The following is a 16,187-nucleotide window of genomic DNA, read 5'->3' as shown; positions in this document are numbered from 1 at the left end:
CATAAGCCAATTGGGCAACAGGAAAATCCAAATTATTTATATAAATAAAAGACAGCAATCATCAATCTGAAATATCTCAAATAACATTAATTTAAAAGAGTAATCTGTAACATGGAAGAGTTCATAAATTAAATTGGGATAAATAAAAATAAAGAACCTAGGATTGAGAGTCACTCCTAAGACTAAGAGAAATCCTAAATCCTAAGAGAGAGAGGAGAGAACCTCTCTCTCTCTGAAAACTACATCTAAAATAATAGAAAGAGAATTATGAATGCATGATTATGAATAGATGCATTCGCCCACTTTATAGCCTCTAATAAGTGTTCTCTGGGCCAAAGACTGGGTCAAAAACAGCCCAGAAATCACTTCCAGCGCTTTCTGGTCCGTACAGGTCGCGGAAAAGTGACGCGGCCGCGTCGTCCACGCGACCGCGCGGATTGGGTGTTGGCCAGGTCACGCATCCGCGTGACCCACGCGTTCGCGTCACCTGGCGTCGGGGTAACTATGGCAAATTATATATATCAAATCGAAGCCCCGGACGTTAGCTTTCCAACGCAACTGGAACCGCGTTGTTTGGACCTCTGTAGCTAAAGTTATAGCTGTTTGAGTGCGAAGAGGTCAGGCTGGACAGCTTAGCAGTTTCTCCAACTTCTTGCATTCCTTTCACTTTTGCATGCTTCCTTTCCATCCTCTGAGCCATTCCTGCCTTATAATATCTGAAAATACTTAACACACATATCAAGGCATCTAATGGTAATAAGAGAGGATTAATAATAAGCAAATATAAGATCAAAGAAGCATGTTTTCAATCATAGCATAAAATCAGGAAGGAAAATGTAAAACATGCGAATTGTATGAATAAGTGAGTAAAGAGTTGATAAAAAACCATTCAATTGAGCACAAGATTAACCATAAAATAGTGGTTTATCACTCACTCCCAAAGAATGCAATGCAAGACCTTGAAGAAGAAAGGGAGGAAGCCAATCAAGGGAGTCCACACTCCAATGAAACAGAGAGTTGCATAAAGGGTGAGTTCATTGAACCACTGATGAACGGATTTTTTTGTGTGGTCTAGAATTTCACAAATGAATTCTCGTTGCAATATAGTTTCTAAACCAACAATAATCCTTTCATGCAAAAATTTATTTGTCACAAGTAACAAACCCCTAAAAATATAAACCGAAGTATTCAAACCTCGGGTCGTCCTCCCTAGGAATTGTAATAAAGTGTTCTTGTTATTGGTTATGCGTTGTATATTTTGGAGTTTTAGATGAGAAACATGAAAAGTAAATGGCAATGAAAATCAAATGATAAAGCGGTCTTGGCAAGGTTTGGTAGTCAAGGATCTCTATCCTTATCACTAATCACATCATGATAATTGCAAGGATTAATCTCATTAAATCATCCTCTAACTAGTAAAGGAAGGTCAAATGAGCTATATCAATCTAAGTCCATAAGTCCTAGCTATTCACTAATTGAATTAATGAAAGCTAGAGCCAATGGCTACCAATCATCAATCATTTGGATATTAGCAACTCAAGAATTCCTAAGTTACCATCTCAAGCCAAGGACATAAAATTCTACTCTAACATCCTTCCAAGCATTTCATCGAACACTTGGAAGGCATAAATGGAAAGCATAGTAAATTGACAACAAGAATGAATTCTAATAACAATTGAATGCAAAGAATTAACAACAATAATCGAAGAAAACACAATTAATACGAATTACCTCAAATTGCATTAAAAGAAAATAAGAAGAACAAGAGTAGATCAATTACAAAGTATAAGAGCAAAATAAAAGAAATGGCAACAAGAGAATAAAGGAGCAAGATGTAGAAATGTAGAATTGAGAAATAGAAGTAGATGAAGGCAAAGATTAAAACCTAGATCTAAGAAGAGAGATTAACCTAAACCTAATCCTAATTCTAGAGAGAAGAGAGAGCTTTTCTCTCTAGAAAACTAAGACTAAAACTAGATCTAATTGTCCTTAGTGATCAATGATGCCTTCCCCTTCAATCATTGGCTCTTTTCATCTTTTCCCCGCCAAGATTCAACTCCAATTTGGGCCAAAAACTCCTCAGAAATCGCCAGGCACGAGTTCTCTTTAAAAATCACGTGCGGCCTTCAACGCGTAGGTGTACAGCACGCATACGCGTCCATGGAGCTTTTCGCGATCCACGCATGAGCGTTTAGTGTGCGCACGCGCCCATGGGCATTTTCTAAATCTTTGGCTTTTCATGATTTCTCCACTTTGTATGCTTTCTCTTTACTCCTTTGATCTATTCCTAGCCCTTTTCAATCTGAAATTAGAAAAAAAAAACATATTAAGGCACCTAGTAGAATCAAAGGAAGATTAAAGCTATCAAATTAGGGACCTAAAAAGCATGTTTCCACACTTAAGTAAAAATACGGAGACAATCACAACACCATGCTATTTCATTGAATAAATGTGAGAAAAAGTTGACAAAGTACTCTAAATTCAACACAAGATAAACCCTAAAAATGGGGTTTATCAACCTCCCCACACTTAAATCTTAGCATGTCCTCATGCTAAATTAAGAAGGAAACAAGGGGTATGACATTTATTCAATGCAACTAAACTATATGAATGTAAATGCTTGGTCAAAACAAATCAACTTCCAAGAGGACATATGTAAGCACAAGGACTAAAGCAATAGGAATCAAATCCAACCCTCAATTATATTGAACCATCAAAAGGATCTACAAACTTGCATGAATAGGAATGATTATGGTGAATACATGTGATTGAGCAATCGAACCCTCACCGAATGTGTATCCGCTCTAGTCATTCAAGTGTTTAGGGGTTGATTCACTCAATTCTCCCCTAATCATGCTTTTCCAAAATTTGTTCTTCATCTAACAATCAACAATTATTCAATGCATGCATACAAATATCATGAGGTCTGTCTCAAAGGTTGTAATGGGGCTAGGGTTATGGTAGGATCATATATGGTTAAGTGGACTAGAATTTGAATCTTTGATTAGCCTAGACTTTCCCACCCAACCGCTACAATGACCTATACAATTTCAAAACTATCCTAACTACCCATCCTTCACTTTTTACATACTTATGCATTTTCTTTCTTTTCACAACACTTATCCATTGACTCTTTTATTCGGATGTAACTTTGGGACATTTTGTCCCCTTTTTATTGTTTTTCTTCTTCTCTTTTTTTTATATTTTCTTTTTTTTCTTTTCTTTTTCTTTTGTCTTTCTCAATTTTCTTTCTTTCGAACTATATACAAGAATATCAATGCATAAGGTCTATACATTTAATCAATACATGAGCGTGTACCCAATTCCCAAACATAGAAATATAAAACACCCTTTTATCCCAACCAATGTTCTCAAATCTCTCCAAACTTGAATAATAAACACTCTCACTAGCCTAAGCTAATCAAAGATCCAAATAAGGGATATTTATTATTTTCTGCTTTAGGCTTGTAATGTGCTAAAATAAGGAACAATTGGGTTAAGCATAGGCTCAAAATTGGGTAATAACTGAAAGTAAAAGGTAGGCTCTTTGGGTAAGTGAGCTAATGAAATAACGGCCTCAATCATATAAATGCATGAATACAAGGACTAATTGGACATATAGAATTAGGCAAATCAAGGATCACAATCATAGAAAGAGAACAATTGCACACAAGGAGGAAAATAAGTGGTTATAAGATGTAACCACACCAATAGGCTCAAATCTCACTTGCTTGTGTTCTTAGCTCAAAACATGCTTCACAAAATATGAACTCATGCAAGTTCTACAAAAAAAAAATTTCCAATCAATTGGGGTGGTGCCCTATAGATAAATTCCTTGGAAAAATCTCATTGTTTTGACTAAGCTTATCCTAAATACAATATTGTGATTGAGAAATCCTAAAAACTCCTTTGTTAATCCCTTTTTCAATTAAACCAATTTCTTGTGCAAAAAGGGTTAACTAGGTTCCAATAATCCAAAATATTTTCCAATCACAACCAAAAAGCTAAAAGAACTATATGAAGAAGATCCAATTAAAATATGAAATGTAGAGTGCCAAGTGCATAAACTATAGTGAAAGTATCTCAAAATGACAAATATATACATGTTGAGTTAAGAAATTAACTAAATTAATTAGTGATGACAAACATTATTTAATTGGACAAAATAAATAATTAAATGTTGATTGTTTATAATTATATGAAGCTAATTATTTATTGTTGCAACACTGCAGCCCAAATGAAATGGAAAATAAAACAAGGCTGATGGGTTGACAACTCAAACAAAGCCCAAAAGAAAACAAATAAAGGAACCAACGGGCCAAGCAAATCAAACCCGATCCAAGCCCGTATCCATATATCCAAGTTGATCCCACCAAACCTTTTCATACAAGATTGAAGTCTTCATTCCCTCTCACTTGCATCTACCAAACCAACGTTCTACTCTCCTTTGGCTTAGTTAAATCACAAACTCAGAAAAGTGAGAAAGAGAAAGAGAAAGCTTCTCCCCCAAGGTGATCATCAAAGAAATAAGAAAGAGAAAGTCCAAGCTTGATACACAGAAGTCTAATAAGAAAATTCAAACCAAATCAAGCTTAGGTTAAAGGTAACCCATTTTCTTTTACATGCAACACACTTTCTTCTCTTCATCTTTAATTCTCTGTATCTCCATTTTGAGCTATATGAAAAAGAGGATTTCTGTTCTTCTCTGCTGTAAATCCACGGTCTCAAACATGTCTTGGGGACCAAATTAGTTTTCAAGGGCTCAGATCAAGTTGACCATTGGAAGACTCTTTGGGTTGCTGCTTTATGGCTTTCAGTCAAGATGAAGAAGTCAAAAGCAAAGTTTCTACTCTAAGGTTTAATGAGAAAAAGTTAGTCTGTGGGTTGGTGAAGCTTAAGGCTTAAGGAGTTGACCTAGGAAGAAAAACCCAGCAATATATAAGGAGATAAAAGAAGACTTTCTACTCATTCAGAAGCAAGGAGAGAAAACAAGAGTTTGAAAGTTGTGTTCTGCAAAGAAGTTCATCTACTCGGATAATGCTTTCTTTCAAAGAAGCATTCGGCCAATACTGAAGAACTGTATCTGAGGTTTGCAAATATGGTTTTGCACATAGCAAAGAGGCTGCTGATGAAGTCAATCTCCTTCATGTTTTACAGATTGTAATGTACTTTTCTATGTTTATCTTTCTGTAATTTATTGTGTGAAAAGGCATATTGAGAGAGCTCAAGTAAAAGCCATGAGTGAAAAAAGGCTGAGTGATACACTTGAGAGAAAAGCCTAGAGTTAATTTCAGATTTCTTTAGATATGTCAATGTCTTGTGTCTTGTACCTGTGAGGTATCCCTTTCTTAGTTGGGTTAGCACTAAGAGTGAATAGTTAGGTATTAGCATAGCCAATGTCAAGTTAGGTTAGAACTTGAGTGTGAAAGGGTTGTGTCAATCTTGTGGAATTGGTGTATGTAATACAGTTAACTATAGTGGAAATTCCTCCATTGTTGTAGAGGAGACTAGATGTAGGTTACCAAACCAGGATTCATGCTGGTGTTAGTTTTTCTCTTCTCTGCTGTGTTCTGTTTTCTTATATTCATGAGACAAAAATAAATTATCTCATAAATTTCCGCTGCTGAGTATAAACAGAATCAGAATTGACAGTTTTGTTTAAAAGGGTCATAACAGTAACTTAAAAGAAAGGCATAGATTCAACACCCCTTCTCTAAGCCTACCACAACCTTCAATTGGTATCAAGAGCTAAGGTCTCAAGAATCAAGCTTAATGGCTTGGAGTAAAGATCCAATGGCGAACAACTTGGGCACAACCACAGTTGCCTACACCCTCACTGAAGGCCAGTCAAACAACCGGCCACCTTTCTTCAACGGGAAGAACTATGCCTACTGGAAAGAAAGGATAAGGATCTTCATCCAATCCATTGAATACAACATATAAAAGATTATTGTGAGCGGTCCCAAGATCCTTACAAAAACAAGTGCTAATGGAGTGGTGACTCCAAAAGAAGAAGCTGAATGGAATGAAGATGATAAGAAGAAGATGGAGCTGAATGCTAAAGCAATCAACCTTTTTCACTGTGCTATCAGCTTTGAAGAGTACCAGAAGGTGTCTAGATGCAAGCCAGCCAAAAAAATCTGGGAAAACCTCCAGGTTACACATGAAGGCACTAAACAAGTCAAAGAAACGAGGATTGATATGCTACGAAAAGAGTACGAGATGTTTAACATGAAGGATGGAGAAAGCATTGATGAAGCGTTTGAGAGATTCTCAATCATAATCAACAACCTTGATGCTATGGGTACAAACTATGCAGAACAAACCTTGGTGAGAAAACTCCTTAGAAGCCTCACAAAAGAATGGAAAACCACTGCCACTGTCCTAACTAAGAGCAACAACTTAAGTCCCATAACCTATGATGAGCTGAGAGGAAAACTCCTTGCCTATGAAACCACACACACAAACAAAGACTCAAAGAAAAAGGGAATAACCCTCAACTCATAAATAGAACCAAAAGAGAGTGAGTCTAGTGATGGTATTTTAGATGATGAGCTTTTGTTTTTTGCTATGAGATTTAGAAGGATGATGAAGAACAAGGGCAAATACAAGGGCTCAAGTTCAAAGGAGCACAAGATCGACTTGAGTAAGGTAACGTGCCATCATTGCAAGGAGGCTGGACACTTCAAGCTAAATTGTCCAAAGCTCAAAAAGGAGGACAAAGGAAAGAAGGAAAGGAAGAGAGTGCTCATGGAAGCTTGGGAGGATCTTGAGAACGACTCAAATGAAGGAGAAGAATCTGAAGGTGAAGACAAAGACTGTTTCATGGCTGGAAACAACAATCTTGACGAGGTAAATTACTATGATTTGACCATAGATGATTTACATGCTATTATTGATGATCTCACTTTAAATACATCAAAGTTTCTAGATAAATACAATGAGTGCAAATCTAAAAGAGATGTGTTAAGAGCTGAAAATGATTTTTTGAAAGAAAAAGTGAAGGAAACTGAATGTGCTTTGGACATTATTGAAGAAAACAGATTTTTAAAATCTGAACTTGAAAAATTAAAAGGAAAGCACATTATGGATCCTTCCCAAGAGCTAATTGTTGGAAATAAAAGATTAAATGATATGATTAAAAGGCTAAATAGTGACTTAGCAAAATTTGCTCAAAGTTCTAGTAACTTGGACAAATTACTTGCAAGCCAAAAACTATTGTTTGAAAAATCTGGTTTAGGTTACATAACCAAGGAAAGGCAGTTTTTAATGATTCCTCTATAAAATTTGTGGCTTCTTCATCAAATACAAAAACCATATCTAATAAATCTGGTATTGGGTATGTTCTCACACTTGAGGAGAAATTTGATTAAGTTCACACAAGTGAAACTGAACCTTCACCAAGAACCAAACCTACTTCAAACAGGCCAGGTTTGGGATACTTTTTGAAAAATGAGGTTGCTTTCAAGAAATCACCATTTTACAAGAAAACCTCATATTTAAAAAATCCAAAGGTTTTCAAAAATTCTGGTGAAAATGCTTTTGCAAAGAGGAATAATTATAAAAAAAAATCAGTTTGTCAAAAGAAATGCACCTCTTCCAAAAACTAGAAAATTTCAATCATTTAATCATTTCCAGCATGGTAGCTCATCTAAATTTCAGCGATACACATCAAAAAATCATTGTGTAAATTGCAAGAAATTTGGTCACTCATATGCACAATGTTTCATTGAAAAGAGAGTTGTAGGAAACAAAATTTATAATGTTGTTTGTGATTTCAATGCACTTGGGCAACCAAGATGGATTAACTTCAAAGGATCCAAATTAATTTGGATACCTAAGGCTACTTGAAACTCTTCATGCAGATTTGCCTAGCATCTAAGAATAAAAAGGACATGTGGTACATGGATAGTGGATGTTCAAGGCACATGACTGGAAGGTCAACTTACTTAATCAAACTAAATAAGTATGATGGAGGTTTTGTGACCTTTGGAGATGATGGCAAAGGTAAAATTATTGCTGTTGGAAAAGTAGGTAATGAGCAATCTACTTTCATTGATGATGTACTTTTGGTATGTGGTTTGAATCACAATCTTTTGAGTATAAGTCAGCTGTGTGATTTAGGATATTTAGTGACTTTCAAAAGACTTGAATGCTGTGTTGTTAATGAAAAGACAAATGAAGTGATGTTTGTTGCCAAGCATTTTAATAATATGTATAGACTTACTCTTGATGAACTAAAGGATCAAAATGTAGCTTGTCTTCACTCTAAAGAATCTGAAAAGTGGTTACGGTACAAGAGATTGGGCCATGCAAGTATGTTTCAAATAAACAAACTTGTAAAGAAAGAATTAGTAAGAGGTCTTCCTTTGATAAATTTTGACAAAGACATCACTTGTGATGCTTGCCAAATGGGAAAACAAACAAAAAGTTCTTTTAAACCAAAGCAAGATATCTCTACTAAAAGGCCACTTGAGTTGCTACACATTGATTTATTTGGTCCAACAAGAACTCAAAGCCTAGGTGGTAAACATTATGGTTTAGTAATTATGGATGACTATACTAGGTTTGGTTGGGTTTTATTTCTTGCACACAAAAATGAAGCCTTTTCAGCCTTTGAACCTTTTTGCAAGAAAATTCAAAATGAAAAGGATTTGAAAATCTCTTCTATAAGAAGTGATCATGGAACTGAATTTGAAAATAATTTATTTGAATCCTTTTGTGAGGAATTTGGAATATCTCACAACTTCTCTTGTCCAAGAACACCACAACAAAATGGTCTTGTGGAAAGAAGAAATAGAAGCATAAAGAGATTAGAAGAGCTATGCTATGTGAGAGTAATGTTCCAAAATTCCTTTGGGCTGAAGCGATTAACACGGCTTGCCACATTTTGAATAGAACTATCATAAGGAAATTTTTGAAGAAAACCCCTTATGAACTTTGGAAAGGTTACCCACCAAACTTAGATTACTTGCACATCTTTGGATGCAAATGTTTTTTTCTTAAATAACGAAGAAAATTTGGGTAAGTTTGATCCAAAGGCGTATGAGTGTTTGTTTGTAGGATTTTCCACAACTAGTAAAGCCTATAGGGTTTATCATCAAGATGTTAGGATTATTGAGGAATCCATACATGTTACATTTTGTGATACTAATTTGGTGCAAAGCGTTTTGGAAGATTGTGATGCAGGAAATCAAGCACAAAAGGAAGATGAAACTACTCAAAATCATGAAAAAGAAAATTCTGGTCAAACTGAACCAGAAACTACAACTGCTGAAAATTCAAGAGACAATTCTATTTTGTCTCATGAATCTGAAGGAAATCCTGAAGCCAGCAGCACCCATAATCCCTTGGTATCTAAATCTGCCTCCAAATCCACCAGATCTCGTGAATGGAGATTCTTGAAGAATTATCCTGAGGAATTTGTCATTGGGGACGTTTCTCATGGAGTGCAAACACGGTCTTCCACAAGAAAGGCAAATGAGGGATCAAACATTGCCCTTCTTTCACAAATAGAGCCTCAAAATGTCAAGGAAGCCCTTAGTGACCCCTCTTGGGTTAAAGCTATGGAGGATGAGCTTCTTGAGTTTGAAAAGAACCAAGTGTGGACTTTGGTTCCAAGGCCAAGTGGAAAGAAAGTGACCGACATCAAGTGGATATTTAGGAACAAGTTGGGAGAAGATGTAGCATTACAAGAAACAAGGCAGGCTAGTGGCACAAGGATATGACCAAGAAGAAGGAATAGACTTTGATGAATCCTTTGCCCCTGTTGCCCGAATGGAAGCCATAAGACTTCTCTTAGCCTATGCTGCATTTTGTGGTTTTAAATTATATCAAATGGATGTGAAATGTGCATTTTTGAATGGTATGATAGATAGAGAAGTGTATGTGGAGCAGCCTCCTGGTTTTGAAAATAAAGAGCATTCTAATCATGTTTTTAAATTATCTAAAGCTCTCTATGGTTTAAGACCAGCTCCTAGAGCTTTGTATGAGAGACTTAGCTCTTTTCTTTTGAAAAATGGTTTTCAAAGAGGCACCGTTGACACAACCCTATTTATCAAGAATTCTAATGATTCTTTTATTTTAGTCCAAATATATGTTGATGACATTATTTTTGGATCAGTCAATGAATCCATTTGTTCTAAATTTGGAAAACACATGACAAGTGAATTTGACATGAGTATGATCGGTGAACTTAATTTTTTCCTTGGGCTACAAATTAAACAAACTGAAAAAGGTATTTTCATTCACCAAGAGAAGTATGCCAAGGAATTAGTTAAGAAATTTGGTATGGAAAATGCCAAACCCATGGGAACTCCCATGCATCCTAATTCAAAATTAAATAAGGGAGAAACTGAGAAAGATGTTGATGAGACTATGTATAGAGGAATGATTGGTTTTCTTATGTACTTAACTTCCTCTAGACCCGATATTGTGCAAAGTGTGGGATTGTGTTCTAGGTTCCAATCCAAACCAAAAGAGTCACATCTTTCTGCAGTTAAAAGGATCATTAGATATGTTCATGGCACATCCAATTTTGGTCTTTAGTATCTTAAGATTGATGATTTTTCTGCAGTTGGTTATTGTGATGCAGATTTTATTGGTGATAGAGTTGAGGAAGGAGCATTTCAGGCCTATGTTGTTTCCTTGGAAAGTTTTTAAATGTTTGGTCAAGTAAGAAGCAACCAACAGTGGCCTTATCCACTGCAGAGGCTAAGTATATAGCTGTTTCTTCTAGTTATTCTCAACTTTTATGGTTAAAAACACAGCTTGCCGATTACAAATTAAATGCTGAAAATATTTCCTTGATGTGTGATAATATGAGTGCCATTAATATTTCTAAAAATCCAATTTTGCACTCTATGACTAAGCATGTTGAAGTGAAATTTCACTCAATAAGAGAACATGTCTAAAAGGGGGATATTAGCATTCAATTTGTTAAATCAGAGGAGCAATTAGTAGATATTTTCACAAAACCATTAGCTGATGACAGATTCTGCATGCTTAGGACTAGTCTAGGAATTTTGAGTTATGATTCTTTGTTTGATAATTGCTGATGTATTTGCTGGAGCTTTTTGTCTCATAAACAGGTATGAGACAATTCTGGGCAGAAGAAGAACGTTCCCCTTAATCAGCGTGATCTGGGCTTATTTCAAGTGAAAAATGATTTGGGCCAACCTCAAAAATTAGATTTAGAGTGGTCCAATGTGTTTCCTTAAATCCAACCACCTCTGGGCCCAAATATGAATGTTACAATTTTTGTTTGGTTGTTAACTTTTGTTGGGCTATGTGTTTAATTTTTTTTTGAAAGGATTTTGATTCAATGTTTTTCTGGTCCAAAAGATTTTCAGTTTGGTTTAATTTTTAAGTTTTTTAAAATTTAAAATTAATTTTCTGTTTTATTTTTTAAATCAAATAAAATCTTTCTTTAATGAGGTCATGTCTTTTCAAGTCAAATCAGTGGTGATGCAGTTGCATGGTTTGAGAAACTTTCTTTGGGTACGGTTACCAACACTCCGTCTCTTCCCTCCATAACTTCTACTCAAACCCTTCAGTTTCTTCCCACTCATTTTACTGCTTCTCTTCCCTCAAAAGCCTGAAACTTACCAAATGAGGACGAATACCCTGACTAAAAGGCTTCCTCGTGAGAAAATTGATGAGCGGATAATTTGTACGCTTTTTGGCATTGTTTTTAGTATGTTTTTAGTATATTTGGTTTAGTTTTTAGTATATTTTTATTAGTTTTTAGTTAAAATTCACTTTTCTGGACTTTACTATGAGTTTGTGTGTTTTTCTGTGATTTCAGGTATTTTCTGGCTGAAATTGAGGGACCTGAGCAAAAATCTGATTCAGAGACTGAAAAGGACTGCAGATGCTGTTGGATTCTGACCTCCCTGCACTCAAAGTGGATTTTCTGGAGCTACAGAAACCCAATTGGCGCGCTCTCAACGGCGTTGGAAAGTAGACATCCTGGGCTTTCCAGAAATATATGATAGTCCATACTTTTCCCAAGATTTGATGGCCCAAACCGGCGTTCAAAGTCACCTTCAGAAATTCCAGCGTTAAACGCCGGAACTGGCACCAAAATGGGAGTTAAACGCCCAAACTGGCATAAAAGCTGGCGTTTAACTCCAAGAAGAGTCTCTACACGAAAATGCTTCATTGCTCAGCCCAAGCACACACCAAGTGGGCCCGGAAGTGGATTTTTATGTCATTTACTCATCCTTAGGCTACTAGTTTTCTATAAGTAGGACCTTTTACTATTGTATTTTCATCTTTCAATCTTAGGATCTTTTGATCATGTTTTTATGATTGAACCCTCTTTGGGAGGCTGGCCATTCGGCCATGCCTAGACCTTGTTCTTATGTATTTTCAACGGTGGAGTTTCTACACACCATAGATTAAGGTGTGGAGCTCTGCTGTACCTCGAGTATTAATGCAATTACTATTGTTCTTCTATTCAATTCCGCTTGTTCTTTGTCCAAGATATCACTTGTTCTTCAACTTGATGAATGTGATGATCCGTGACACTCATCATCATTCTCACCTATGAACGTGTGACTGACAACCACCTCCGTTCTACCTTAGATTGGGTGAATATCTCTTGGATTCCTGATACATGATGCATGGTTGATCGCCTGACAACCGAGCGCTCGTCTGACAAACGAGCCAGCCATTCCGTGAGATCAGAGTCTTCGTGGTATAGGCAAAAACTGATGGTGGCATTCAAGAGAATCCGGAAGGTCTAACCTTGTCTGTGGTATTCTGAGTAGGATTCAATGATTGAATGACTGTCACGTGCTTCAAACTCCTGAGGGCGGGGCGTTAGTGACAGACGCAAAAGAATCACTGGATTCTATTCCGGCCTGATCGAGAACCGACAGATGGATAGCCGTGCCGTGACAGGGTGCGTTGAACATTTCCACTGAGAGGATGGGAGGTAGCCACTGACAACGGTGAAACCCTTGCATAAGCTTGCCATGGAAAGGAGTAAGAAGGATTGGATGAAGACAGTAGAAAAGCAGAGAGACGGAAGGGAAGGCATCTTCATACACTTATCTGAAGCTCTCACCAATGATATACATAAGTATCTCTATCTTTATCTTTATGTTTTATTCATATATCACCCATACCCATTTGAGTCTGCCTGACTAAGATTTACAAGGTGACCATAGCTTGCTTCATACCAACAATCTCCGTGGGATCGACCCTTACTCACGTAAGGTTTATTACTTGGACGACCCAGTGCACTTGCTGGTTAGTTGTGCGAAGTTGTGTTTATGCCATGGTATTGAACACCAAGTTTTTGGATTCATTACCGGGGATTATTTAAGTTGTGAAAAGTATTGATCACAATTTCGCATACCAAGTTTTTGGCGCCGTTGCCGGGGATTGTTTCGAGTATGGACAACTGACGGTTCATCTTGTTGCTTAGATTAGGTATTTTTCAGAGTTCTTAAGAATGAATTCTAGTGTTTCAAGGTGATGATTTTACCGTCACCAAAGCTGATTGATTATCATCAATTTAGCTCTTGAATGCAATGTCCTGCTGAAGCTTGGCTATCCATGTCTAAATCCTTTAGACTAAAGCTTTAGACTAACATTGCATGATTCCTGGAATTCTCATTAAGAATTTTGATACCTTTATTTTCTTTTTCTACTTAATTTTCGAAAAAACACAAAAAAATTACAAAACTATAAAAAACCAAAAAAAAAAGATTTTATGTTTCTTGTTTGAGTCTAGTGTCTGATTTTAAGTTTGGTGTCTTGCAATGCATTGTTTAGTTGATCTTGGTTCTATTTTCAAGTCAATAGTACAAGGAACTGAAGATTCAGAACATGCAGCAGAGGAATTACACAGAAAAAGCTGGGCGTTCAAAACGCCCAGTGAAGAAGGACAGACTGGCGTTTAAACGCCAGCCAGGGTGCCTGGTTGGGCGTTTAACGCCCAAAAAGGTAGTGCATTGGGCGTTAAACGCCAGAATGTGCACCATTCTGGGCGTTTAACGCCAGGATGGCAAAAGGGGGAGAATTTTGTTTTCAAATCAATTTTTTTTAAGTTTTCAAAGTTTTTCAAAATCAAATCTTTTTCAAATCATATCTTTTCAATCAAATGTTTTCAAAATCAATTTCTTTCCTTTTTCAAAGATACTTGCTATCAATTAATGATTTGATTCAACATTTCAAGTATGTTTCCTTTTCTGTTGAGAAAGGTTTAATGTTTGAATCATATCTTTTCTTGTTCGGCAAGTCATTAATTTTTAAAATCAAATCTTTTTTAAAAATTGTTTTCAAATCATAACTTCTCAATCACATATTTTTTAAAAACCAATCATATCTTCTTAACCTCATCTTTTTCAAAATAGTTTTCAATCAAATCTTTTTGACTTCTCATTTCAAAATCTTTTTCAAAAATCACTTGATTTTTTTTCCACTCTTATTTTCGAAAACTAATTAATGTTTTTCAAAAGGTTTTCAAATTCTTTTACTTGATTTTCGAAAATTACCTTCCCTCCTCTCACATCCTTCTATTTATGGACTAACACTATTCCTCAATGCACAATTCGAACTCCATCTTTCTTGATAAGTTCGAATTTTCTACCTGTGTCTTCTATTATTCTGTTCCTCTGACACCTCAAGGAATCTCTATACTGTGACATAGAGGATTCCATATTTTCTTGTTCTCTTCTCTTTCATATGAGCAGGAACAAAGACAAAGGCATTCTTGTTGAAGCTGATCCTGAACCTGAAAGGACCTTGAAGCGAAAGCTAAGAGAAACTAAAGCACAACTCTCTGTAGAGGACCTAACAGAAATCTTCAAAGAAGGACCCATGGCAGCCGAAAACAACAACAATGCAAACAATGCAAGGAAGGTGCTGGGTGACTTTACTGCACCTACTCCCGACTTCTATGGGAGAAGCATCTCTATCCCTGCCATTGGAGCAAACAACTTTGAGCTTAAGCCTCAATTAGTTTCTCTAATGCAACAGAATTGCAAGTTCCATGGACTTCCATTGGAAGATCCTCATCAGTTCTTAGCTGAATTCTTGCAAATCTGTGACACTGTCAAGACTAATGGGGTTGACCCTGAGGTCTACAGACTTATGCTATTCCCTTTCGCTGTAAGAGACAGAGCTAGGACATGGTTGGATTCACAACCTAAAGAAAGCCTGGACTCATGGGAAAAGCTAGTCAATGCCTTCTTGGCAAAGTTCTTTCCACCTCAAAAATTGAGTAAGCTTAGAGTGGAAGTCCAAACCTTCAGACAGAAGGATGGAGAATCCCTCTATGAAGCTTGGGAAAGATACAAACAATTGATCAGAAAATGTCCTTCTGACATGCTTTCTGAATGGAGCATCATAGGTATTTTCTATGATGGTCTCTCTGAACTATCCAAGATGTCTTTGGATAGCTCTGCTGGAGGATCTCTTCATCTGAAGAAGACGCCTACAGAAGCTCAAGAGCTCATTGAAATGGTTGCAAATAACCAATTCATGTACACTTCTGAAAGGAATCCTGTGAACAATGGAACTAATCAGAAGAAAGGAGTTCTTGAGATTGATACTCTGAATGCCATATTGGCTCAGAACAAGATATTGACTCAACAAGTCAATTTGATTTCTCAAAGTCTGTCTGGAATGCAAAATGCACCAAGCAGTACTAAGGGTGCTTCATCTGAAGAAGAAGCCTATGATCCTGAGAACCCTTCAATGGAAGAGGTGAATTACCTAGGAGAACCCTATGGAAACACCTATAATTCTTCATGGAGAAATCATCTAAATTTCTCATGGAAGGATCAACAGAGACCTCAACAAGGTTTCAACAATAATAATGGTGGAAGAAACAGGTTTAGCAATGGCAAGCCTTTTCCATCATCTTCTCAGCAACAGACAGAGAATTCTAAGCAGAACCCCTCTGACTTAGCAACTATGGTCTCTGATCTAATCAAAACCACTCAAAGTTTCATGACTGAAACAAGGTCCTCCATTAGGAATTTGGAGGCACAAGTGGGACAGCTGAGCAAGAAAATTACTGAACTCCCTCCTAGTACTCTCCCAAGCAATACAGAAGAAAATCCAAAAGGAGAGTGCAATGCCATCAACATGGCCGAATTTGGAGAGGAAGGAGAGGAAGTGAACGCCACTGAGGAAGACCTCAATGGACGTCCACTAGCCTCCACTGAGTT

The 16,187-nt window shown here is 36.7% G+C and overlaps 1 non-coding gene across 1 annotated transcript; it reads right to left on the bottom strand.

Annotated features, from left to right (window-relative positions):
• Positions 1-15,237: 15,237 nt before the first annotated feature.
• Positions 15,238-15,345, bottom strand: LOC130984847 (small nucleolar RNA R71). The gene has a single exon (XR_009088753.1). It is a non-coding gene; the product is annotated as a small nucleolar RNA R71 (small nucleolar RNA).
• Positions 15,346-16,187: the final 842 nt, after the last annotated feature.

This window comes from Arachis stenosperma, chromosome 5, assembly GCF_014773155.1.
Source record: "Arachis stenosperma cultivar V10309 chromosome 5, arast.V10309.gnm1.PFL2, whole genome shotgun sequence".
Classification (NCBI taxonomy): domain Eukaryota; kingdom Viridiplantae; phylum Streptophyta; class Magnoliopsida; order Fabales; family Fabaceae; genus Arachis; species Arachis stenosperma.
This window is presented reverse-complemented; position numbering and strand designations above follow the sequence as displayed.